The sequence below is a fragment of the Sus scrofa genome, chromosome 1, assembly GCF_054392235.1.
Source record: "Sus scrofa isolate SSC_HxYL_T2T_F1_AM1 chromosome 1, Sscrofa_HxYL_maternal_Yorkshire_Landrace_v2.0, whole genome shotgun sequence".
In the NCBI taxonomy this organism is placed as follows: Eukaryota; Metazoa; Chordata; class Mammalia; order Artiodactyla; family Suidae; genus Sus; species Sus scrofa.
The window spans coordinates 194,397,823-194,423,773 of record NC_139383.1 but is presented as its reverse complement, the minus strand read 5'-3'; the positions used below and the strand labels follow the sequence as shown (position 1 = coordinate 194,423,773).

The window sequence follows — 25,951 nt, the reverse complement described above, 5'->3', positions numbered from 1 at the left end:
CTCAGTGGGTTAAGGATCTGGTGTTACCGTGAGCTGTGGTTTAGTTTGCAGATTCGGTTCAGATCCTGCGTTGCTGTGGAGGTAATGTAGGCCGGTAGCTACAGCTCCAATTCGACCCCTAGCTTAGGAACCTCCATGTGCCTTATAAAGCAAAAAAAAAAAAAAAAAAAAAAGATACCCTTATGGATTTTATAGCAGAGCACGTTAAAGTTCGTTATTCTTGAAGCACTAGATACTGCTTTTGTAACTATTTTCAAGTCCTTCTCTTTGCCGCAATTTCTCATTCATATCCCTTAAAGACTCATATTTTATTCTTTGTGTTTTGCATATAGACCTGGCTATCGGGAGGGGTTATTTAGTTCTGTCTTTTTGCATTTGATTGCTTGTTCAAGGGCATAAAGTTTTGGAGTCTGTGAAGTTAAAGCAATGAAATGGTTGTGCAATGGCAATTTACCAGTATAAACTCAATCTCTTGTCCTTTCATAAGCATTGCTTTACCTGAAGCTCCCTTGTCAATGAGAAATTACTTCTTTATATCTAACTGTCTCTTTTCCTATACAGGCTTGAATTGTTCCTAACAAAAGAAGCATGAATTGGTGGAAACTATATATTAAATGCAAGACTATTTGTCTAGTTTTCATTAGGTTGCTGAGTGAAAAGCCTTAATTCGACTCTTTTCCCAAGGTACTCAGATATCCATGAAGGCCCCCTGATCTCACACTATCATTTCTCTCACCGGGCACAATCCAGCTTTAAAGAATTCAACACTTACTGGTCTTTAGAGAACTGTCAACAATGACAGCAACCAGGGATGCTGACATGTCTTATTGTTTACAAAGGATGAGCACAGCAAGCCTTCTCGGATGACTTGATAAGCCTTGAAACTTCTCTCTCCCTGATTTTGGCCTCTCTGGGCCAGCTGCCTTTTCTTGGCCTGCTAAAGATACAAGTATCAAAACCTGATCTAAACTCTGACAAGTCAGCAAACACAGAGGCAAAGATAAAGTAGGGCTGCTCATGGTTGCTTTGTAAACAGTGAAAACAGAGAAACAAGAATATCTCAGTCCCTTAGCCCTTATATGTACACAGTTTTCTTATGTGCTTAAAAGTTTGATGAAAAAAATCCTGAAATAGCAGTAAAGTAAGTTCATGGATTATTATCATGGTTTGAATATTTAATCTTTTTTTCTCACTTTAGCATCCTTCCATTCTTTGAGAAATACCAGCCAGTGTGGTAGTTAAATTAAGTTCAACTTTTTTTGATTGTTGTTTTAAAGTATTTTGAACATACTCTGTTCCTTTTAGGGATTCCTGAAATGTTTTGGAAATTGTACAAATGCTTTTCTTCATTTCTACTTGGTGAAGAAGAACTTTCCTTTCAGGAGGGGGATGACCCTGGGAAACTCCTTTTTTCCTTTCCTTTTGCTGCCTTTCAGCATGGAACAAACGGAAGAAGAAAGGAAAGTTTCCGTGTTTCTGTTGCCCTTGCGTCAATGCTTTTGTTAAATGGTATTTATCCTGGCTCCACCAACTGCATGGGATTTAGGAGTATTGTCTTCCTTAACTTCTTTGTAACTGATTGAGACAATGCTGTTATCTTCTAAAGGTGCTGGGCTGTTCCCAGAAATGACTCTTCCAAGGTGCCTGGGCAAAAGCTTTTTACAATAGGCTTTCTTTTCCCCTTTGTTCCTCCTTTCTTGCAGAAATATCATTGTGGAAAATAATGTATGCCACAGTCAACAGAGCAAAGTACCTTTCTTAATTTTAGTAATTTAAAGGCCACATCAATCACTGTAGTTTGCTGTTGAGTCACCGAAAGGGATTTAATCTTGATTATGGGGCAGAATCTTCCTGGTCTCTGCTAACAATCTGCTCAATTCTTTCTGAACAGTTATCATAGGATATATGCCTAATTTTTAACCAAAGCATCTGTCTGTAGTATTGGCTGCATGTATTAGAAATCACTGCTTCATACCTATCAAGTCTCAGAATGCAAGTAAAACTGGCCCTTTTTATGGATGGTGAAACTACATTTCTTGAAACAGTCTTGCTCTATGGGGTACAGTATGAGTGATTTAGCGAATCCAGGACTATGTGCTTTCAGATGTTTTAATCTTTGCTCTCTTCTCCTCCAGGTCTGATTTGAAGATAGGGGCACAATTCTAACTGGGACACTCGGGACAGAAGGCCATGACAGTGATAAGCAGTGGAATGCAAAACTGCAAGCTTACAGCTATTTGCAATCAATAGCGCCTTCTGAAAACACTTGAAACAGTAGAGCCATGTGGCTAGAAAGTGATACAGAGGAAGACTATTCACTCCAGGTCAGTGTTTGAGCCTATGGAATTTTGAATACTGTTGATTCTGCTGTGGCTGCACCTTTCTGTACCACCTTGATGTGCCGGGGCAGTTTCCATCCTAAATAAGTTAAATGCATGTTTGCAGTTCATTGGGCTAAAATGTTAATTCTTGTTGAAATAGCTATATTTGGAGTTACTTGTAAGTATGGTACAAAATGCCGTCTTCTCCATTCACAAAGATTAACTTTATTGAAAAATTATACAAATAATTTTCTCATTCAGACCATCCTTTTAGATATAGTTTTTTGTTGGTACCAGGTACAGAGTAAAAAGACATTTGTGTTTATGTGGGATGCACTCTGCAGAGGTCTCGCTGTATAGATGGGACCTACTGATGCTACTTCTAGCAAAATAATAATGCTACTAGTAATCAACAGAAAAAGGACTTCATCAAGGCTCAGAAAGTGATATGTCACCCAAGGGATGTAGTATTATATTTTTAGCATTTCTTCTCAAACTCAACTGTACCAGCTTCCTGTTGCTTCTTCACCAGTCTGACTTCGGCATTCAGATATTTGTTCAGTTCCAGGTTTTTTGTATGTTTGTGTTTTAGGCTTGAGCTTTGGGAATAATTATGTAGTTTGAGGTCCTTCTCCTAGCTCATCTTAAGTTCATGTGTCATTTTCAAGTCTGAGTTTCTTTCCTTCTCAAGTAAATTCATTAGTCTGACTGCTTGACTTTAGCACAGTTCAGGTTGCTTATCTGCAGAGATATGAGACCAAGCAGATCTGCTAACATGCAAAACTAAGATAAAAGCATTAAAAAAAAAAAAAGTCTTCCTGCAAACGGGCCTGCTTTATAATAAACCAGAACAGTGCATGAATTAAGATGTTGTTGAAATGCTTGAGTGTCTCTGCCCTTTTATTACATCCAGGGTGATGAGGTCATGGCTTACTGTTTAGCTTATATGGTGCAATTAAGAGATTCATTTCTTAATGTGATTCATCTCAGGAAGAGTTGACTCAAAAGTTTTAGGGGAGAGGCAAGATGTTGGAAAATTATGGTTTTCTTTTGGAAGTTTGAGTTCGTTTTTTCATTCCAGGCGAGAATAAGAACTGCAATAAGCAAGTATCAGATTACTTAGTAGCAGGGAATTTGATTACTTAATGCCAGTAAAGCTAAGGAGATAGTTTTGGTTCTTGGCTCTTTTTCCCTCTTTGGAATGGTGGCAAAAATTTCAACTAAATATTTGTTTTATTAAGAGATCCTTAGATCTCTGTGTGTAGAGGTGTTTAAATGAAACACTATCTCAAATGTGTGTGTGTGTATATATATACACACAAGTATGCATTATATTTATATTATATATTTATTTGTATTATGTGTTTGTATCATTTTTATGTCTGTATCATTTTTATTGTGTTGTTTATCTATTGAGCCTTGGCTGAATCCTTTTAAATGTAGCTCTTAAGACCCTACTGCTAGAAAAGAGCTCATCTCTCCATTTGGTCAGGGTAACAGTTCTCAATCAAGAGTCAAACACTTCACAAGTATGTGTGAATATAGAAATACTGAGAAGCAACAGATTAGGCCATTTCTATTCTTTTATGAAAGATGTATTCAGGGCCTCAGTTTGGGTGACATTTACTGAGGTTCCTTCCTTCCCTCCAAGTCTTCCTTGCCTGTGATTCTCAAGTTAGTGTTTCATCCATGGTTTAGCTTTTAGTGAAAATTCATAATTCCTGTGCTGGTCAATTCCATCGTAAGAACTATTTATGAAATACTAGTCTTATCTAAGGCTTTGTGCTAGGCACCCAGGACCATCTTTAGAGGGATTAACTACTATCTCTGTCCTTTAGGAAGAGATGGAAAATTCTACAATAGTGAATACAAGTCAGATTGGGACAAATATAATAGAGAGGTAAACAAAGTGTTATATGTGCTTAAAGGAGGAAGCAATTTATTTTGCCTTGGAATCAGGTAAGGCTTCCTAGAGGTGTGACATTTGGATTATTCTTTAGAGGAGAAGAAAGATTTGAATAGATGGAGCTAGAGGAAAAAATCCAAAACTCTGGAAGTGTGAAAGCCAATGACATGATCCAGGAAAGGAGATGAGTGAGTCTGTTTTGGGTAGAGCATTAGCTGTGTATGAAGAGAAAGTGGCAGTACTTTTTGAAGTTTAGAGCAATTTCAGTTTATTAGTGGCTTTGAATATTGTGCTGGAGAATTTGGACTTTATTCTAAAAATACCCTAGAAAGGGCTAGTAAAAGCTTCTGGACTGACAGGGTGTGCCAAGTGATTATAGCTGTACCTCAGAAAGGTTAGCGATATGAAAGATGACTTGGGGCAGAGAGACAAGCAAGTAGTGACAGGACATCCATTGGGTGCTGTTACAATAATATAACTGTAGATGACATGACATGGGACAGTGACATTAGAAACAGAAGTGAGAGCATAATCTAAGAGACATTCTGAATCTAGAATTAGATGTGGTGGAATACACAAATGACTGAAGTCTCTACTTCAGGTGATTCAAAAATGGAGAAGCCATGAGCTAAGATAAGGAAATTTAGGAGGTTTGAAGGAGAAACCAATGAATACTTCAACTGATATTTTTTAACACACTTTGATTATATACACCATTTCTTTCCCTTTTAAAAAAAAGTAATAGTTATTTCCTCAATACATTTTTTTCTACTGTACAGCATGGTGACCCAGTTACACATACATGTACACATTCTATTTTTGCACATTATCATGCTCCATCATAAGTGACTAGACACAGTTCCCAGTGCTACACAGCAGGATCTCATTGCTAATCCATTCCAAAGGCAATAGTTTGTATCTATTAACCCCAAGCTCCCCAACCACGCCACTCCCTCCCCCTCCCCCTTGGCAACCACAAGTCTATTCTGCAAGTTCATGATGTTCTTTTCTGTGGAAAGGTTCATTTGTGCCATATATGAGATTCCAGATATAAGTGATATCATATGTCTTTGTCTTTCCCTTTTTTGATATCATATGTATTTGTCTTTCCCTTTTTTGAAGACAAGCATTTTACAGCTGTTTGTTCTAGATTCCATTATTAGAATTATACCCTATTTTGTTTCTGACGCAAGACCTTGACACTTCTTCATTCCTCAAAGAAATAGGAAAAAAGGTATGTTTTTCAGTCTGTCACTTCTAAACATATTTCTGTTTTTACCCTAATCTCAGGTATTTCTGAAGAGTATCTTGAGCCATACTCAAGACAGACTCTTTGACCTAATTCCCTTTCCTCTGACCACAGTCTTGAGGATGAGACAACTTTAAATCTTTACTAATGCTTATAGGATTCTCAGAGTTAGACAGAATTGGCCTTTAGAAGGCTAAAATTGGAGCCAAAGTGGATTCTTGGATCATGTATCTCTTGCTGTCTATGAAACTGCCAGATTCCATCCCAGTGGGTGGAAATGGACACCAGCTCCCGAGGAAGTGATGACTGCACACGGGTGTCTGCTACCTCTGCCGGTTTCTTTTCTCAAGGAGGAAGGGAACTGTGGGCTTCCCTAGGCACTCTCTTTTTCTTTTAACACAGGAGAACTGGAGAGACTTGGCCTTTGGAGTTTGGATAGTGAACCTAAGGCTGGAGGGGTTTCCAGAGAGCAGACAGTTGCCATCTCTGAACGTTGTTGCTTTCTTTTTCCACCCGCTTTCCTGTGCTGTACAGTTCATTTCATCTCCAGAATTTTAGTGCACAGTGTTAGGACATCTTAGTGGAGAGCTGGGAGTTCAAAGGCAATGCAAGGGTTCATGGTAGAGACGCCAAAATGGAAGGAAGGGACTGTGCCATTGTGCTGTTTTCTTGCAGATGAAGTGTAATTTATATAAATATTCAGACTCTTTCCTAACTCGTTTCTTTATTAGATTTGCATATCCAATGACTGGTCCTCCTTAAAGAGGTGAAAAGTGGAGTTCCCGTCATGGTGCAGTGGGTAATGAATCCTACGAGGAACCATGAGGTTGCGGGTTCGATCCCTGGCCTTGCTCAGTGGGTTAAGGATCCAGTGTTGCCATGAGCTGTGGTGTAGGTCACAGACGAAGCTTGGATCTCACATTGCTATGGCTCTGGCGAAGGCCAGTGGCTACAGCTCTGATTAGACCCCTAGCCTGGGAACCTCCGTATGCCTCATGGGTGCAGTCCTAGAAAAGACAAAAAGACAAAAAAAAAAAAAAAAGAGGTGAAGAGTGTTAGCAGTATTCCAAATATCTACTTTTAATCTGATAAAGGCATTTTGAAGTTTGCAGTATGAATTTAGTTTGCAATTAGAATTCCCCAAATCACATATTTTAAAATCCAGGCATGAAAGCTTTGAGGAGTGTTGCACCCACAGGTTGTGTGGTCAGGAGGTAAGACATGGGGAGTCGGACAAGAGAAAGGCTGCCCTGGCCCAACCATGTTGTCTGCCTGCTCCCTCCACGCAAGCCCTCATCTGGCCAGCTGCCCTGTGGTGATCAGCGGGCATTGAGATGAAAACCTGCCCGTCATTCCACTACTCCAGGCCTCCAGTGTCTCCATACCACCTGGAATGCAACCCACCCTAACCTTGGCCTTGAGCATCTGCAGCTCCCCAAAGGCCCCTGGCTCTTTTTAGTCCAGAGCTGCCTGCAGACCTGCACCTGGCCTTCTCCTCTCCTCCTGGGCATCTTGCTTCCTCTTATCCCAGCTGCCCCCTGGCCTGGCCAGCACTCCCCCTTTCCCTCACTGTCTGGCTCTTGCTGAGCATTACAGGCCCCCTCATCTTTGTCCCTTTGCTGGAAGCTTGTTTGTTGCCCACGTCTTCTAGAGCACCAGGGGTGATGGCCAGAGCCACCTTGTGGACTGTTATATTCTTCAGCTTCTCTCTCCACGCATGGCACGCAGTAGATGCCCAATAAATTTGTGTAGAACAAAAAAAGTAAAAATAAAAGTAAAAATTGAGGGAGCAAATTCAGCTCTGAATCTGTGAAAAACAGTGTATAATGGGTGGGTCTGTCTTAACTAGATTGTGGGCTTGAGGTACTGTGTGCTTTATATAAGCATTAGCAATTTATTCAGGCTATTTAGGTCCCATTTCTGACCCAAGAAAATGGAGAATATTATGCTTTCTTTTTTCCCCCAAGTTGTAACACAAAATTGCTTTTCTAGTTTTGATTTCTTTGATTATTTCAGCAAGAATGGATAAGATAAAATAACTTTTCAAAGAGGACATAAATATGAACCTTTTCTGCTAATTGCACCCAAAAGGATGTATTAAAAACCTCCTTTGGGGTTCCCGTTGTGGCTCATTGGGTTAGGAACCCTACTAGTATTCATGAGGATGCAGGTTCAATTCCTGGCCTCACTCAGTGGGCTAAGGATCCGCCATTGCCGGGAGCTGTGGTATAGGTCACAGATGTGACTTGGATCCCATGTTGCTGTGGCTGTGGCATAGGCCAGCAACTGTAGCTCCTAGCCTCGGAACCTCCATATGCCACAGGTGCTGCCCTAAAAGCAAAAAAAAAAGAAAGAGGAACAAACCCCAAACAAAAACGCCTGTCTTATACCCAGTATATTGATGGGTGCTATGTGGAACCAAAAGAAGAAACAGGGCCCATAGGAGATGGCTGCAACCATTTCTGGATAAGGGAGGAGAGGGCTGGAGCTGAGGAAGGGAGAGAACTGCTCACCATAGTCTCTTTGCTGGGCTCAGATCCCTTGGAGCCCAAGCCAAGTGGACGTGCTCAGAAGAAAAGCACACTGTAAGCCTCCCTCCCATTTTGGAGATGGGGATAGCAGAAATGCGATGGCAGACTAGTTTATTTGCAATAGACTGGCTTTAATTTTCCATAGTAGTGAGCTTGAGGGCAGCAATGCAAAGGGTGGCTTATCATTATCATTATTATTATTATTATTATTATTATTATTGTCTTTTTGCCATTTTCTTGGGCCACTCTCACGGCATATGGAGGTTCTCAGGCTAGGGGTCCAATCGGAGCTGTAGCCACCGGCCTACACCAGAGCCACAGCAACGCGGGACCTACACCACAGCTCACGGCAACGCCGGATGTCAACCCACTGAGCAAGGGCAGGGACCTAACCCGCAACCTCATGGTTCCTAGTTGGATTCGTTAACCACTGCGCCACGACGGGAACTCCTATTATTATTATTTTTGATGTTGGCTTATAAGCAACTTTGACAGCAAAATCCTCCTCTTTTATAACTCTCCATGGTATCCCCTCTAAAGGCAGTAGGTAAGTGCTGGGGTCCAGCCCTCAAAGAGGCTGATATTCTCCAGACATGACCATAGACACTTGTAAGTTGAGAGGCGAATCCTCTGTCAGACACATTTTCCTCATCAAATCATGCCTGCCCCACCTCACTGACACTGATAGTCCTGGGAGCTGGTTCTGATGCCTTCTTGTTGTGAGCACACTTTCTTAAAGGGCAGTTTGGGCTAAAACCTGACCTTTTGGAGCTTTGGAAGGTGGGCAGGGGAGCAGAAGGTTGCTGGGGAGAGAGATTTCCTGGTTATTGCTACAGGGAGTCTGTTTACTCGCCTTCAAGGGTCACAGCCAGCTGAATGGGCTTCTCTGGCTCTGCTTTTGGGTTTGGTTTCAGAGGGCCCAGTCTTGTGGAATTCCGCTCCTGGCTGGCCCTCTTCTTACTCTGTTAGGCATGGGTTTTTTATCCCCAGTATGGTTCAAGCCTTCCCCAGTAATCCTGCAGCTTTCTTGCAAGAACAGCAATTGGAAAGGCTGTTTTAAGTGGAGTTTACTGTTGTTATATAAACCTTCATTTAAAATTGACTATAAAATGTTTCTGAACCTGCCAAACACACATTAAAATATTTTGCTCCATTTATGCCTATGTGTAACATTTGGTTTCTAAAGAGCTTTAATCAAGTAATCTTCAAGTAGGAAGTTATTCATCTTTATTGCCACTCGGTTCTCAGTGGTGGTCGTGGCAACAATCTTTTTATTGCTTCTGTGTTTAGTTGTTCTTTGACATGATAGAAGTCAGCTGCAGTTCAATGAGCTCACTATTTGTGCAACTTAATTGCTTGCTTCCTTCAATACATACTCAATTTTTCCTTTTATGAGCAGGGCTGTTGGAAAAATTAAGCTTAAGGATATAGCCATCCACTGTTAATTAACCTCCTTCCCAAACACATTAGTAAAATAGGTCAAATAACTGCTGAGCGCTGAGTGTGCTGTTCCCAAAGTCCTCCTCGGCTGAGAAGTGAATCCTGTATGAAGTGAACAAATGTTGGAGCTTTGAGCATTTTCTGGAAATAGTGATGACATAAGAACAATGCGTTGTAACACAGCATTTCCTGCTGTACCATCTCCTCAAAGCTGAATATATTGTTTGACTGTCTGGCTTTATCTTGGGGTTAGCTTGTTTCTTGTTATAACAGCATTAAGAGAAATAAAAGGCAGTAGCGACTGCTGCTGTTACACCTCCTCCGTTTTTGCTTTCTAGGTTATTGCTTGTTTTTAAAGGGGCATCCCAAGTTCAGCTTTCCCTTTAGATAGTGGCCACTGATGTTATTTTGACTCATAATTCCTAGAATAGTCTGAATATTGTGAGTATGTATACATGTTTGTGATAAGCTCATTGAGGTAACTAATTTATCAAAGTGGATTTATATAGCGCTCTTATAATTTCTCTCCATGTTGGGTTATGTTGAGATGGAAAAAACACTTTAATTGCAGTGGTGAAGAGCTGATTGGAGCTTTGCCAACTTGACAGAAAATATCTTGAAGTTTATAGACTTAAAAAGAAAAAATGTGACAGTTCTGGAATTTGGTAGAAAGCAGAAAAATGTCAGGGTCCAGTTCATACTTTTAGAAAGAGGAAAGCAAATAAAAACAAAATTAAAATGGGAGAACATGCCAAATAGAGCTCAAGGCTGAAGATCACATTTTGTGATCATTAGCTTCTTCCTTGCTTAGCCTTTCATTGGGAAGGAATGAGGAAAAAGAAAGACTCTAACCAACTCCCTAAATAAATCCTAAACTGATAAAGACTGAAATTTGTTTTCTCTAAAATTATTACTGAGTTGCCATCTAAATCTTGCAGATATTTTTTTTATTTAGGTGGAGACTATATTTCTAAAATCATATGTTCTGATAACATCATTTCCAAATGACGGTTGGTTCCGTTCTCATCCAATGTTTGTGTCTCTCGACTTGGGCATTTTTCTGCTTTGCACTCATAGTTAATGAGAAGCTTCTTGCAGCATCTTTTTTTTCCAGTGTCCCTTCAAAATACCAATGACATGGAATTTATATTGAAATGGTAACCTTTGGGTGTCTTAGTTTGCCTACCTGCTAGGGGGGTAATGACCTTTTGCCAGTCTAGACTCCAGGGGCTTGTTAGGAAACTTGATTAGGTAATGCTTGTCAGGAGCCTTGAAGCAAAAATGTTCTCCCTGTGTGCTACTTTGTCCTACAATAAAGCTTACAAGAGTGACCTCATTCATATTCATTAGTTGTGGGTTCTGAAGGTTATTCTTTCTTATCTTTGCCTGGCTAAGGTCTGAGATGCAAATGGAAGATTGTTGATACAGGGAAAATAGTTGAACCATCTGAAAAGTTGAGTATGGGAGGAGGGGCATTGCATTCACACATGCCCGTAGATGCTTTTGTGACTGTCTTTTGAGTGCTGGCTCACAGATTCCATGTTGAGGGGGGTGGGGCTGTAACTTTTGGTGGAGAAGGAACTGCTATGAATCAAAGTCAAGGGTTTGAGTTAAAGCTTTATTCTTATCTAACAATTATTATGGTAGATTTATCTTTTAAAAGTAGAGGACAATTGTTTAAGGCAAGAAAAAATTAGAAGTTTAAGGTTGATGTGTTCAAAAAAAAATAATTTGGGAAAAATTTTAACCATGTATCCTTGCTAATTTTTTTCTTCCTTTCCTTTCCATTCCCTTCTCTCTCTCCCATACTTCCTTCCTTCTTTCCTTTTTAAAAAAGTGTTCTCACACAGAGCCCTATTGCCAATCTGCATAAAACAAATTGCAAATATTAGGTTTAACTTATAAAATATTGCTTTTAAAATAGCTAGACCTTTGCCTCAGGTGAATATGTTGGGTCATATTAAGCCTCCATGAATTGGTTATCTTGCTCAGCTCATGGCTTCTTTTATTATTTCTTAAGGGTATATTCCTGTGGCTTTTCTGGCAGTTATTGATTGACTTTAATTAAGCATATCCCAGAAAGGAGAGCTGGGAGCCATGGAGGATACATCCTATAACCAGAAGGTGGCACTGTGGATACTACAGTGGTGAAGAAATGGGATTTAGGAGGCAAAGATGAAAGGGGGAAAACTGGGATAATGAGATGACTTAAACTCCTCTAAAGATCTTTGGGAGGTTAACAGGGCATCTCAGAAAGCTATAAACCAGTTCCTTAATGTGGAAGATTGCCATAGCTTGGCCTTATAAGAATATTTTCTTTCATTTTTAAAGTCTTCTTACCAGCTGTATCAGTTGATAGCCTTTTTAATTCTGCATATATGCTATTGCCTAGAGTTAAAATGCAAACTTGAAGATTTTTAGGGAATCTTAGAAATGAACATTTACTCATATTCTAAAACTACAGAATGTAAAATGGAAACACAAACCTGGTGTGTTTATAATATAAAGCTGCATTTCATGCTCGTAGAATATTGTCCACTAGAGAAACGGGTTAATTTGATTTACTTAGATATATTAACGAGGCATTGAGGAAGATAATTTTCTGACCTTCATTAGCGTCTGCATCCTCAGTCGTCTATGACTTGCTTTTCTTTAAAAATTTATTTGAAAAAGACTTGTGTAAATCAGTTTTTAGAAGACGCTTGTGGTGTATGGGTGTAATTTTGCTTCTCTAGAAGTTTATTTAGGCCTGCATTTAGGTAATCAAGTTGAATAAAGAGATAGCAGCAATTACTTACTTCCAAGTGAGGCCTTTCTGGGGTAGCAGGGATTCTCCAAACTTCTAGGACTCTCTTGTGAGCATGGATGCTTATCTCTTTTTCCCTGAATCAGAAAGGAACTTCATTTGTATCTCAGATCAGAGACAGATGGAGATCCTGCAAGGAAATCTAATTTCTCTCAATGAACATTTCCTAAGCTGAGGCCTCTTGAGAACACTGGCTTTTCTGCCAGAAAGGTGGACATCTCTCCCTGATAAGTTTCTGCTCTCTGGCGCAGGTGTCTGGAATACTTTTCTCTCCAACCCTAGGGCTAGAGGGCATGGATGCCCAAGTGGTGGTAGAGTCCATCTTCTAAGGGGGGAGCTGAGAGCGCTGTGAATGTGTGGGTGCCGGTCCAGAAATCAGTATTGGGTGGATCATCACACCCTATCTGAGGACAAGTAACCCGGGGTAGAGGTGGGAAGAGGAATAGTGAGGCTGGATTTAGGACAGGATGACAGAAATCAATATCTAAGAGTGGCAGGACAGGTTCTCAGAGGCCAGCTTTCATGGTTTCGAACTCTTGTCCAGGTCCCGGACCTCACATGTCTGGGTCTCCCCAGTCCAGTGGGAGCTGAGGCGGGCAGCTGGCTGAGCTGCTGAGGGAGGATGCTGTGAGTGGTCTCTCCACGTGACTGGAAAGTTTGACCAAGTGAGGGGACCTGGGAATGGAAACCAGTTTACTGTATATTCAGAAACAGGGATATTTCTGATTCACCAGGGCAGGCTCCTCTCTTATTTCTTGGAACAGATTGCTCTCTTCTGAGCCTGGAGCCTGGGCAGTGCTTGAGCGGCAATGAGGAGCATGAGTTTCCTGTCACTTCCTCTTTGGCAGGTTGTGTCTGCAGACACTGGCTCCCATACCCCATAATTACTTTTTCACATTTTTTAATATAGTAACACATGGTTGGGCTTGTGGTGGGGGAACCAAGTGATGCCTCCAGGCCATGAACACTATAAATAACTTCAGGGATAGTTTTATATGGTTAGGGAAGGAAGCAGCTTCTTTTTTAAAAAATAGCTCCAAGCAAAGAAGCAGGGTTTAGGAACAAATAACTTTTATTTTGAGGAGCCTCTTTGCCTTTTCCTCTATAGATCAGAGATCTTATTGGTATTAATTTGTTTTCTTTCTGTCATGTCACTTTTTATTTTAGAGTGGTTACTGCAGCCATTTTGACATGGAGAGAAAAGTACACATATTTTATTTATGAATGTGAAACGTAAACCTATTAAGTCCATTCTCCAGGGTTAGCTTCTAACTGTGAACTCCTTAACAGGCAGCCATATGCAGGTGTATGTGTTGTCTGAAGACCTGTATTGTTGGACGGGACTACAGTAAGCAATCTAAAATCATTCCTTGTAACTGGCAAAATTTGAACCATTCAAGACAGCCCAAACTTAGAGTTTCCTGGGAGTAGAAATTTAGGACATTTGTTGTAGAGTTTATTATCTACCATTCTACATTGTCAAGAATTCTTCCTTTCATCTAAACTTCCAATGTATTTTAAATTTTTTGCTTCTTATTTTTATTTACAACTCAACATATCTTTATTTTATTTCTTATTATGTACATTAGTAAACTCAGTTCTCCTGGGTATATGTCTATTCAACAATACAAAGTTAGGGAGGCTGACAACAGCTGATTGAGATTACCTTTTAGTAATTACCTTTTATATGTTTCAATAGCCTGGTCTCTGAAATTGCATGTAATTTAACAATTGACAATTAAGAAAACACTATTTTTCTATTAAGTAGCAATCTAACAAAAAAATTTCTACACATAGCGGAAGTATTCCAAAAACACTTTGTAGGTTTCACTGCAGTCTATATGCTTTTAACTTAACTTGTATTTGCACAAATTTGAATCTCCCATTTCTCTCCTGAAGTAGTTTGACTTATATTTGCATTGTATACAATGTCTTTATGTAATCTGTTTACATTATAGAATGGCAAAGACACTAGTCCAATAAAAGAGATTTAGGAGTTCCTGTCATGGCACAGTGGTTAATGAATCCGACTAGGAACCTTGAGGTTGCGGGTTTGATCCCTGGCCTTGCTCAGTGGGTTAAGGATCTGGCATTGCCATGAGCTGTGGTGAAGGTTGCAGATGCAGCTCAGATCCCGTGTTGCTGTGGCTCTGGCGTAGGCCGGCAGCTACAGCTCCGATTCGACCCCTAGCCTGGGAACCTCCATATGCCGCGGGAGCGGCCCTAGAAAAGGCAAAAAGACAAAAAAAAAAAAAAAAAAGAAAAAAAAAAGTGATATAAAAGTGACCACCACCGCCCTAGGCATCAAAATGCTTTGTTTCATTCTTAGAAAAATTAAGTCACTGAAATAAAACTGTGTCTGTAGGTAAATGGGGCTCATTTTACCTCTCGGAGCCTGTGTAAATACTGCATAGTCAGTCTGGGATCAGGGACACAAATTACAGTGAGAGGCAAGTCTGTGGGATTGGGCTGGGGGGGCAGTGGGACACATTCCCAGACGAAAAGCATGAGGAAAACTAAACTCCATAGTCCTTCATTGTTCTGAACCAGTATTTGCTGAACTCACAGGGCACCTGGCATGGTGCTCCAGGTTTCCAATCGGTCAAGCAAAGTTGGAAATTTCTTTCTGTTACAAAGTAAAACTTCATTTTATTTCTCTCCTGGAGATAATGTCTTGTAAACATCGGAGGAGTTGACCTGTAGGGCCCCTGGCTGATGTGTACACCTGGTGCTGTGGTGTTTGCATGTATGGTGATTCACAAAGTGACTGCAGTTGGATTGTCATCCTCATTAAATGATGCCATATAATAATTTTATTTTAGAGGCTTCTCTATGCTGAGAATCTGATAGAGCAAATGTTTTGATGTGGTGCGCTGACAGCCATAATATCTGTCTAAAGGAACTATGATGGATTAAATAGTAGAGTGCTTTTCTCTGATGATATAGCAGCATATACAAGGGATAAATGCTTGTATTGTTTGCTGGGCCCTGTCCCCTGAATACCTACACAAGACCCTATTGGATTAAGTGGGCTGGCACCTAACTGCAAGTTCTTGTTAACCATACATGCCCGAAAGGCTGTAGTACAAACAATCCCTATTATAAGATTGGCCCTTTGCAAACATATTTCCAGAAAATTCTTGTACCTGTTCTCTGCCATGCTACATTTTTTGAGATGATTACATGCTTATGCTAGGGAATGGCATGTAGCCAAAAGCAGAGTCTGCCTGCTGGAGTTTCAATAGTGCTCATTATGAACGAGAAGAAGTTTCTATTCCTACCCCTGGAAGGAAAAAGCCACTCACAGATAAAGTGTATGATATGATTACCGTTGCTTTAGATAACCACAAGTATTACTTCCGACATGATAAGGGATTGTTTTCTGTCTCGACCATACAGAGCTTGGCTCAGCCTTTTTAAGAAGTGGAGGCATTTTTGAAGGCCACTTGATCAGTTTGGAACCTGTGGGAGCGTGAGGTTGCCATGCAGATAAAAATCAACACTGGTTTCAGCTACCACAGGAATTGCAGTGAGGGGCGGGGTTGGTGGGGGTTGGGGGTGGGGTAGGCTGAGGGGGCTTAGGAGGTTTAGAGTCACTAGGAGCAAAAGGCCCTAGGGACCTGGCAGAGTGATTTAGAGGCCTTGTGAGCAAACGTGGTGCAGTTCAGATCTGTCAGATGGTTCCTTTCATTGTGCTGACGTCATTCTGAGATTAAGTTAGATTCATTGAGAGAGCTAGAATGCTCAGTTTCTCTGAAGGGTGTATTAATGAGGCACATTTACTTTTAAATAGTCAAGCAGAAGTGTTAGCCCTCAATACCTGATTTGTTGGAGGGGATATGAACATGGAAGTTATAGGACTGATGAGAATGTAATGAGCTAAGTTGTAGCAAGGGAATTACCAGGAGGTTCTGACAACCGGGGTGCTGTGCAGGCATGAGCATTGTTTTCATCTTTCAGTAGCCTTCCATGGGAAAACCAGACTAGAGGAGAGAACTCTAAGTTGAGAGACACTGTACTTATCAAAAGGTAAGAAATGGTAGTTACTCTTTCTTGATACTTTGACAAGTGGCTAATAGATGGATTGTTAAATACAACATAGTTTCCAGAGGGAGAAAATCAGAATAGAACCTGGGGATTTAAATTAAGTACAAAGGCCAGCATAGTTTGTATACATGTAAGCATGTATGTATATGTACAAGTGGTCAAAAAGAAAAACTCTAATTTGAATATTTAATCATTTCCAAGAAGCATCCAGAGATCAAAAGGGGCCAGTTGTATAGAATAAGCTCCTCAAAATGGAATGGGAAGGGTATTTTGATGCAGTTTGTAAGTATAAGAAAAAAGCGTTAAGTATAAACATAAGCATACTTAACACAGTATACTTATATTTATACAGTGTAAGAATAAGAGAACAAGGAATTCAATTTCTCCAGTTTTCCCACTTCTGTTCCTATGGTTGCTGATACCACACCCTGTAGAATTGCATTTTTATGATCTCCCGGTACTACCATTGGTAGACAGAGGTGGAGAAGGGTGATGATTTTGCCTATATGAACACTTGTTCTGGCTCAGTTTCAGTTCTGAGAATGGTACTCAAGACTGTAGTTCTTTAAGAGGAGAAAACTCTGTTTTGAAAGGTAATGGGGAAAAGGTGTGCATCTCCCCTAACTTGGTAATCTTCAATTTTCTGTCCTTCATCAGAGATGCTGTTAGGTTTGGAAACTTCCCTCTTTGATTAGTAGGGATATGATTTTCTCACTTTTGGCAAAGTGCCTTGGGATTATTCAGATGGAAATGCTATTTTAGGGCCAGGTATTAGGGGTTAGCCTTTTAAAACTTAAAATATCCTCCAGTGAGCTTTGGTTGTGTTTCCCTTATACTCCTTGGTTTAGGAATTGCCAGTGGCAGAAATGTAGGCTCAGAGGTTTCTGGGTATGGGCCATAGCTTTTTGGATGGTTGAGTGGCAGAGTTTCCAGCTAAGGGCTTGGCCAGCCCCTAGGTACCTTTTAGCATCATTAGCCCTCTCTTTGGTGCCCAGAACAGAAGCCTGTGTTCCTAGGTTTGTTTTGGAGATAGAACTCCCCCATCCCACCCTATCTGCCTGTCGCCTGCCAAGTTTTCTGAAGGTTTTTGTACCGGGGAGACCCCCTGACCTTAGGGAATCAGGAGATTGAGAAAGCCCTTGGCTGTGTGGTTACTACATGCCGTTATGAACTGGATTTAACCCCAGTGGAGTCAGCTGTCAAGTTCTTTTTAAGTTATATTTCATCTGTCTTTTTTTAAAAAGTGGTCTTTCTGGACATCATTCTTGTCATTCTCCATTCTTTCTTTTTTTTTTCTTTTGTCTTTTCTAGGGCCACACCCACGGCATGTGGAGGTTCCCAGGCTAGGGGGCTAATCGGAGCTGTAGCTGCCGGCCTATGCCAGAGACATAGCAACGCCAGATCTGAGCCAGTCTGAAACCTACACCACAGTTTACGGCCACGCCGGATCCTTGACCCACTGAGTGAGGCCAGGGATTGAACCCGCAACCTCATCATTTGGATTCATTAACCACTGAGCCACAATGGGAACTCCTCCATTCTTTCTTTAAACTTCAGCTCCTGGTGTTTTCTCAGCTAGACACAGGAAAGACTCCCTCCTTTCTTGGAAAGGGTTCGAGAGCTCACCCTGCTCCAGGGTTATGGCAGATTTGCTATTTGCTATTGCTGCTTTCTTTTCAAAGTACCGCAGGTCACATGATGACTTCCAGGCCCAGATGGGGAGATGATGTGGATAAAAGTATTTAGCAAGAGATCAAAAACTGGGCTGCACTTCTAAATGGCTTGCCTTTTAGAAAAAGCACATTAGCCTCTCACCCAGATGCGGTTGTGGGTAACTGTCAATACGGCACGCAGGTGGCACAGTTATCTGGCCATTTACTGCCTGATGCCTTGGCGACTGCTGCCAGCCCTTCAGAAATAGGAAATGACTAATGATGTGGTGGAAATTATGAACCAGGATTAATAAAACTTGAAAAGGAACAGTCTTCAGTGTTTGATCCCCCTTAGAGGAAGTCTGAGTCCTAGATTCTTTTCCCTGAGGTGTTCTGATTTCTCCTGATTACTCGGCTGTAGTGGGAGTCTAGGCTGGAGTTGGGAACAGTGAACCAGATGGTGCAGGAAGCAAAGAACTGCTCCCATCCCTGAAGGTCCAGACACACGCACAGCTCTGCACTCCATCTGTGAAGAGTTCAGTTAAAGGAGCCACAAGCACAGAATACAGATTTAATTCTTAAGGATTTAAGTTTTGTGCCTGCTCATGAAGAACATGCTGGAAAAACTTCATTTACTACCCGAGTTATTTCTATACTTCGTCATTAAAGATAGTTGTGGGAGCCTGACAAGATTTCAAGGATTTGACATTTTTCTTTTTCATTTAGAAATAGAAATGCGTTTTCCTTAAGATCCATAGCCAGGCATTTTTCAACAGTACTCCATGCCTGTTTTCTATCCCTCTTCCTTCTTCCCCTCACATTCTCAGGCTTCTCTGTTCCATGTGAGAAAATGCCAAGTAGGTAGAGAGAGAGCGTACATTTTTTTGTTTTGTTTTGTAGATGATGAAATAGGTTAAGCTGGTGTGAGGTATAGCGAAAGGAAATTCAGGATGAGACCTCAGTTTTAGGCCCCTTTTGATTGTGTGACCTCTGGGAAGTCTCTTCAAGCTCTCTGAGTCCAAAGGTGTGACTTTTATGATGATGGGTCCTAACCAGGTATCTGCAAACATCTCCTCCCACTTGCATTAAAACACATCTGTGTGTGCTGTTCTGCTCTGGGCCAGTCTGAGTCCCCTTGTCTGAAATACTGCAGCCTGCCCAGGAGCCTGTCCTCTCAGCTCCCCATGAGGAGCTTCGTGGGCAGGGCTAAGAATAGTACTGAAACACCACCATCAGTTGCTGCAGCAGAGTATTAACACTTTGGTGATTCCTGAGTTGTAAGTTTTCATATTCCACAGATCAGCTGGTTAAGAAAAACCCCAGAAAGTATTTCTAAGACCTCTACAGTCAAAATGGCTCTTGAATTTGCTCATTAAGGCCAACCAGGCCACAAAAGAATCAAGATTAAACTGGCCACCTAAAGTTTTCAGTGAATCAAAGCATCCCTAAATCTCAAGCTATGTCGGGGTTGCCAGGATGTCTCTTGTGGCTTGGCAGGAGGTTGGGCATATGTGGTGAGCTTGAGTGTATGTGGATGAGAAAATGTGTGCTTGAGAATTGAGAGAGAGACTTGGTAAAGAAGGTAGCTGGTTTACAGCAAATTTATGAGAACTGGGGACTAAGGAATGAAGCTAAAAAGAGATTAAGTGGCATATGATCTTGCTTTATTCACTCAGCATCTCCTTCTGACCTGCTTAAGGTTTTATGAACTCCTTAATGCTAATAACAATAGCTAACATTTATTGTGTACAACCTTACAATGAGGTACTTAACCTCTTTGTGCTTTAGTTTCTCCATCTGTAAAATGGGGATAACTGCAGAATGGGGATAACCACCTTTGGTTGTTATAAGTATCAAATGGGTTAATATGGGTAAAAGGTTGTTGACAAAGAGTAAAAAGTTGAGGAGGTCTTGCTGTGGCACAGTGGGTTAAAGATCCAGTGTTTCCTCAGCTGTGGGGCATAGGTGGCAGCTGCAGCGTGGATTTGATCCCTGGAGGAATTTCCATATGCCACATATAGGGCCAAAAATTAAAAAAAAAAAAAAAAGATTAATGAGTTGAAATAGGGAAAGTGTCAGAATAGATCTGGCACATAATATGTGCTCAGTAAGTGGTAATTATTACCTCCATTTATGCACAGGGACATGGAAGCTTAAAGGGGTTAAGTAACTTCTCTGAAGTCCATAGCTAGAGGGAGTTGAACTCAGCAGCCTGTCCCTATTCTGGCCTTCATCAGGAATACTGGCTCTTGTTGCTGAACTTTGTCAAGTTAATGCTTACTGGGTCTTTGAGGGCCTTGGGAATCCAAGTCCCTTTAGAACATGGTCCTCTAGGAGATTAATTAAAAATACTTTCTCCCACTCCATTGTTATCTCAAGGCCTTTGCTCTGATGCCACCCTAGGACTGCACTGGACCTATGGCAGTTGTCCCTCTCCAGGTCCTTGGGCCTGGTGTGAGAGAAAGGCTGTATGTTTAAAATAAATCCCTAAGCTTCTTTTGGCTCTTGCTCCCAACTTCACATTCCTGTCAGTCAGCTTTGTGCAATAATGAAAACAAATGCTTTTAAGCAGATTTAATGGATATATAGTAGTTAAAATAAAGAGTATATTTTCCTCTTGCCTTGTTATCTTAGCTGTGCCAGTACAAAATGAGAAGGTTAAAAAAAGGTAGAACAAAAGTTGACAACCCAAATGTCAGTGAAAATACATCTTTTTGAATATATGCTTTACTTCGTTCTCTAGTGGCTGAGTCTTTAACATTAGAAAGGCAAGCAGATATACCTGTAAGTTTCCTCTAATTGAAGACCTCCTCCCTGGTTCCTGGGAAAATGCTGGCCATGAGGCTAGAGCTTTCTATATCAGTCAAAGCAATGAGAGATGGGAAAAGAGCAAGGGCAAATCTCTGAACGTCCCTCATACTGCTCACAAGTAGTAGATGTTGCTGGGAGAGAAGACTGGGTCTCACATGGCTGCTCAGAAGGGGAGTCCAGGCACCCCTCCAGGACCAAGGGGCGACCATGCCTAAGGTGGGGGCCAGGCAGGTGGTAAAGTGCTGGACAGCAGGACAATGGCACTATGTGGTCATTTCTCTCTTTCCTCATGTCTCCAGGAAGCCCTGAGAAATTTTAATCAAGGAAGATAAGATGAAATGAGCTGTGAGGACAGACTTGAAAGAGAAATGATATACAGGATGGAAGAGGGAGTTCAGATAGCCAGTTGTTGCTAGATAGCCAGACCTTGGCCTTACGCTATGCTGAATGTGTGCATACAAACTGCACATCTTTTTCAAGACCTGCTGGTAGTGCTGTGTCTAGTTCTCTGATGCCTGCCAAGAATTCTCATTTCCTCAGCAGCCCCAAATCCAGCTCTGGGCATGACTGGCTCAATTGCTGAATCTTCTGCCCAGTTCTGTGCTGAGGCCTCACACTACTCTGGCTCTGCCCTCAGGTTTCTGTCCACCCTGCTCTTGGGCCTGGCATCCTGCTTCAGCACTTAGCTAAAAGGCCAGCCACCAGCTTTGTGGAGCTGGACCTGCAGTGGGGCTGATCTCTTGCTGTAGAGGTTTGTTTTCTTCCTGTTTGCACTGTTGTCTCCAGACTGGCACTTGAAGGAGCCCAACAGGCCATTACAGTCACACAGGCAAACAAAGATCTTTTAAGAGAACAATTGTCATTTGTTTCCCAGTTGGCATTTCTGGAGATTTAGCAGGATAATCTTGGATGTACGTCAGCAAGCATGAGCAGGAATCATCTTAATCCTTAACAAGGCATACAAATGAGTTGGGAACTTGTGAAAAGTATACAAAGAATTTCTCTTTTTCCTCAATTCCAGCTGTAGGGGTCTTGGTGAAGGAGAAATTTCCTTTTGAGCCAGCTACCTGCTGCAGAGATGGGGGTTCAGCTTTGGGGATTTCCAGGCCAAGTGTGTACTCCGTTTCCCTGAAGAGAGCTGCTGTCCCAGCCCACCCCCCGCCACATGCAGATCCCCTGTGGTCCTAGCTGGGAGACATGGCTTAGACTCTTCAGCCCTTCTTTTCAAGTCCTGACTTGAGTTAGCCTCAAACAAGTGACTACTGGATTCCTGATCCCTTTTGGTTTCACAGAGGCAGAAAAAAAACCCCAACCCCCCCTTCCCCAGACCAAACACCTCTGAAAGTAGAACTCACCTCTGGTTCTTTCTTCTAAAAAGAGGGAGATAGCAAAGGTGTTCAAGAGTGTCCTCTCTATAGTTCTGTCCTTTTCCAGCACCACCAGCCTCTTCCAGTTGTGTCAGACCTGTCTGTGGAGAGAGCAATTGGTGGGGGGAGTATCTGTTAGCTCCTCCACCCCCAGAGTGAGGCTCCATGACATCCATGATGTTAACAGATCTTTCCTTGAGGAGGTGCGGCCAGAAAAGATTGGAGTGTGTGGAGCCAGCATTTTCTCCTCGATAGTACAAGGGTTGTTGGGAATGTTTCCTTTTCTTATTTATTATATGATCCACTGTATTCATTGTTATTGTTAGACTCAGTTTTCTTAATTTTATCCAAGCAGAAAATTCCTATCAAAATTTTGTTCTCCAGGGTTTTGTTTTGTTTTGTTTTTTTATATTTAGGTAAAATATTATTTTATCAAATAAAATGAATACTTTTAAAAAATGGTGCTTACCTCCAAGCAGTTATCCTTTAGTGACTTGTTTTTTTAAAAGAATTAAATGAACATTAAATCTGAACACTGACATGATTAGCAAACCCTGTGATATAATCATTTTTTAATGTTTAGATTTAAAATCTGCATAGGTTTCATTACGGATTCTGTGGACCCGTAACCTGTACACTCCCTTGGAAAGCAAATCTGTGGTATTTTCTGTGGGTGAGGTAAAGTCCCTATAGAGTCCTCATTTGTAATTTTTCCCTGTATGCTGTTGTTGAGTGGAAAGTGAGAAACTTTCCTTTCTTGTACATGTCCCTCTAACTCTTCTTAACTCCTAGAACAACTCCTACTACTCTTAATACTAGTTGAAAGAAGTTCATGACTTAACATATTTTTTTCTAAAACTTCACTTAATCACCAGTTATAACCTTGACACTTAACACATTTTTATTGTAATTGTTTCCAGTTAGCTATAATAATTTATATAACTTTTCATGTCATATTCTAATACCTAGTCAGAATCTCATAGAATTTTGGAATTGGAAGGCACTATAACATCCAGTCCCAGGAGGCCAAATATGTTTCACCTTGTTAACTCCAATGTGTTGGTTAGGACTGTATGTCTAGAGTGCTGTCTTGAGGAATGAATAGTCTGGGCTTAGTAGGAAAGATATCTATGATCAATTAAGACAATAGTCACTAATGCCTAAAACACATCAATCAAGAAATATATTTAGAGGGGAGTTCCTGTCGTGGCTCAGTGGTTAATGAATCCGAGTAGGAACCATGAGGTTGCAGGTTCAATCCCTGGCCTTGCTCAGTGGGTTAAGGATACAGCGTTGCTGTGAACTGTGGTGTAGGTCACAGATGCGGCTCGAATCTGGTGTGGCTGTGGCTGTGGCGTAGGCCAGCAGCTGTTGCTCCGATTCAGCCCCTACCCTGGAAAACCTCCATGTGCCGCTGCTGTGTCCCTAAAAAGAAAAAAAAAATCATTTGCATTTCCAATTTCATAGTTTCTTATTTGTATTCTTTAGTGAGACTTTGTACATGTTGGCCCTGAGGCATTCTTTTAACTTACTTTTTGGTAATTTAAAATTTTGTCACTGAAGTGAATAGAGTATTTTTCTTCATGTTCTTTTCTAGAGATTTATACAATCTTTTCTAGTTATAAATAAAAGATACTGATTTTACATATGTGTGTTACATTTGAGCACACTGTAAAGTTATTAACTCCAGTAATTTTGGTTAAGCTTGAATCCTATAGCAAAGAGAGATTTTTAAATGCAGTTCAAATTTAAATCTGTAAATGTGAAAAAAGAAGTTCCCCAAATTTAGCAGGTAGAGTTAGAAAAGATTTTTAAATGTCTGTCTATGTTTAAGTACCAGTTAATAGTTCATATATTAATTAAAAGAAGCAACCAAATGACAAGTAAAGCTGATGGGGCTTTAGTGACCACACCATAATTTTTTCCTCCTATTGCAAAGTACTTCTCCAGTGAGATGTCTTAAGTTTTGCTTTAAAAAGACCATTTCTAGTTAGAACCAACTGTGACTGTTTCATATAGGGCTGAAGGAGACCTGATGACTGAAATAAAATGGACCATGAGCTCAGAGGGTTGAGGTTTCCATTAGTTTACACACTGTCATCAGTTTTCCTCTAATGAATTTATGGAGAGGTGAGACTTTATCACATTCATTGGATAGAAATATGAAATTTAGATTTCAGTGGTTTAACCAGCTAGTCTCTCTGTACTGGGGATGGTTAAGATGCATTAGACATACAGATCATCCACTAAATGGTGGGAATGGAGGCTGCTCTAGTGTCATTTCTTCATTCTCTCTGCCTTGTCTTCTCTCTCTGGTTCTCTCCTTTCATCTACCACACTGCACTCCCTCCTCAGTCAGGTATGGGGCAAGTCAGCAATCTTCAATGGAAGTAGATGTCCAACCAAAGAACAGAGTGACACCTTCACTTTCTATAGGCAACCCCAATGTTACTTCTCAGGAATCCCCTCAGTTCCCTTTGGAATAGGGATGGGGAGAGGCAACCTTGAGGAAAAGGAGAAAACCACCTCACTATGAACACTGGATTCCCTACAAACTTGGTCCTCTCTCTATTCCTTTCTTATTTCTGGTCTTCTACTGACTGGCAAGGAATGGTGTGAGTTTTGGGGTTTCACTTCCCAACTTCCAGATCTTCTAGCAAACCTGAGAGGAAGGTACCTGACCCTGTTGTGGGTAGCTTTCTTTAGTTTATGGATATCTATCTTTATGTATCTATGTATTTATCTAAATTTGTGTGTCTGTCTCTATCTATGTGGCTATTTATCCATCCATCTATCTATCCATCCATCCATCCATCCATCCACATTTTGAGTCAGAATCACATTCTCTTCTATCCCATGGACTACTGATTCTTAAGGGAAAACTATATCCAAGCTCCACAAAGTATTCAGTGGATGGATTGAGTGAAATATGGGATCTTAGCTATTTGGGTTGCTTTCCAGTCAACCCACTTGTACTAGTTTTCTATGGCTGTGTAAAAAAGCTTCAAACAACAGCCATTTATTCTCCCATAGTTCCCGTAGCTCAGAAGTCCAGGCATGGCTTAACTGGATTCTCTGCTCAGGGTCTCACAAGGCTAAAATCAAGATGTCAAACAGGCTGTATTATCTGGAGGCTTGACTGGGAAGAATCTGCTTCCAAGCTCATTCAGTTTGTTTGAAGTATTCATTTCCTTGCAGCTGTACTGTTGAAGTCCCTATTTTCTTGCTACCTATTGGCCAGGGACCACTCTCAACTCCTAGGGGCTGTCCTCATGTCCCTGCCATGTGGACCTATCACAAATCTTCTTACCACATGGCAGCTTACTTCTTCCAAGCCAGAAAGAGAATCTTTCTTACTTGTGTTGTTTGGCTCTTCATCCTCTTTTAAAGGACTCACCTGATTAGTTTAGTTCACTCCTACTCCAGGTAATCTCCTTCTAGTAACTTAAATCAACTGATCTGGGATCTTAATTACATCTGAAAATTTCTTTACCTTTGCCACATAGCATAATGTAATCATAGAAGTGATATCCCATCATCTTTGCCATATTCTATAGATTAGCTCCATGTGCTCCCAGAGGAGGGAATTATACAAGGGTTGGAGCTATCCCCCCTTAAATTGGTTCATACAGTTCTTACCTCCTTGCCCTTATTGGCCATTTGGACAGTAGAGCTTTCATAAAGATGAATGAATGAGAGGGTGATAGCTTCTAAGCTCCTTGGAAATAGAAGCCACATAGCAATGTGGTAAATATTACAAAGTGGCCTCAAGAATACCTTGCCTATACAAAACTCCCGAGTAGATTGAAAAGATTTCTACC

The 25,951-nt window shown here is 41.0% G+C and overlaps 1 protein-coding gene across 1 annotated transcript in view; it reads left to right on the top strand.

Annotated features, from left to right (window-relative positions):
* Nucleotides 1-25,951, top strand: part of BMP4 (bone morphogenetic protein 4) — a 376,187-nt gene that overhangs the window by 180,887 nt on the left and 169,349 nt on the right. The window contains exon 4 of the mRNA XM_084993425.1: nucleotides 2,136-2,324. The gene's annotated coding sequence lies outside the window, so the exon portion shown is untranslated. The remainder of the gene's footprint in view (nucleotides 1-2,135; nucleotides 2,325-25,951) is intronic.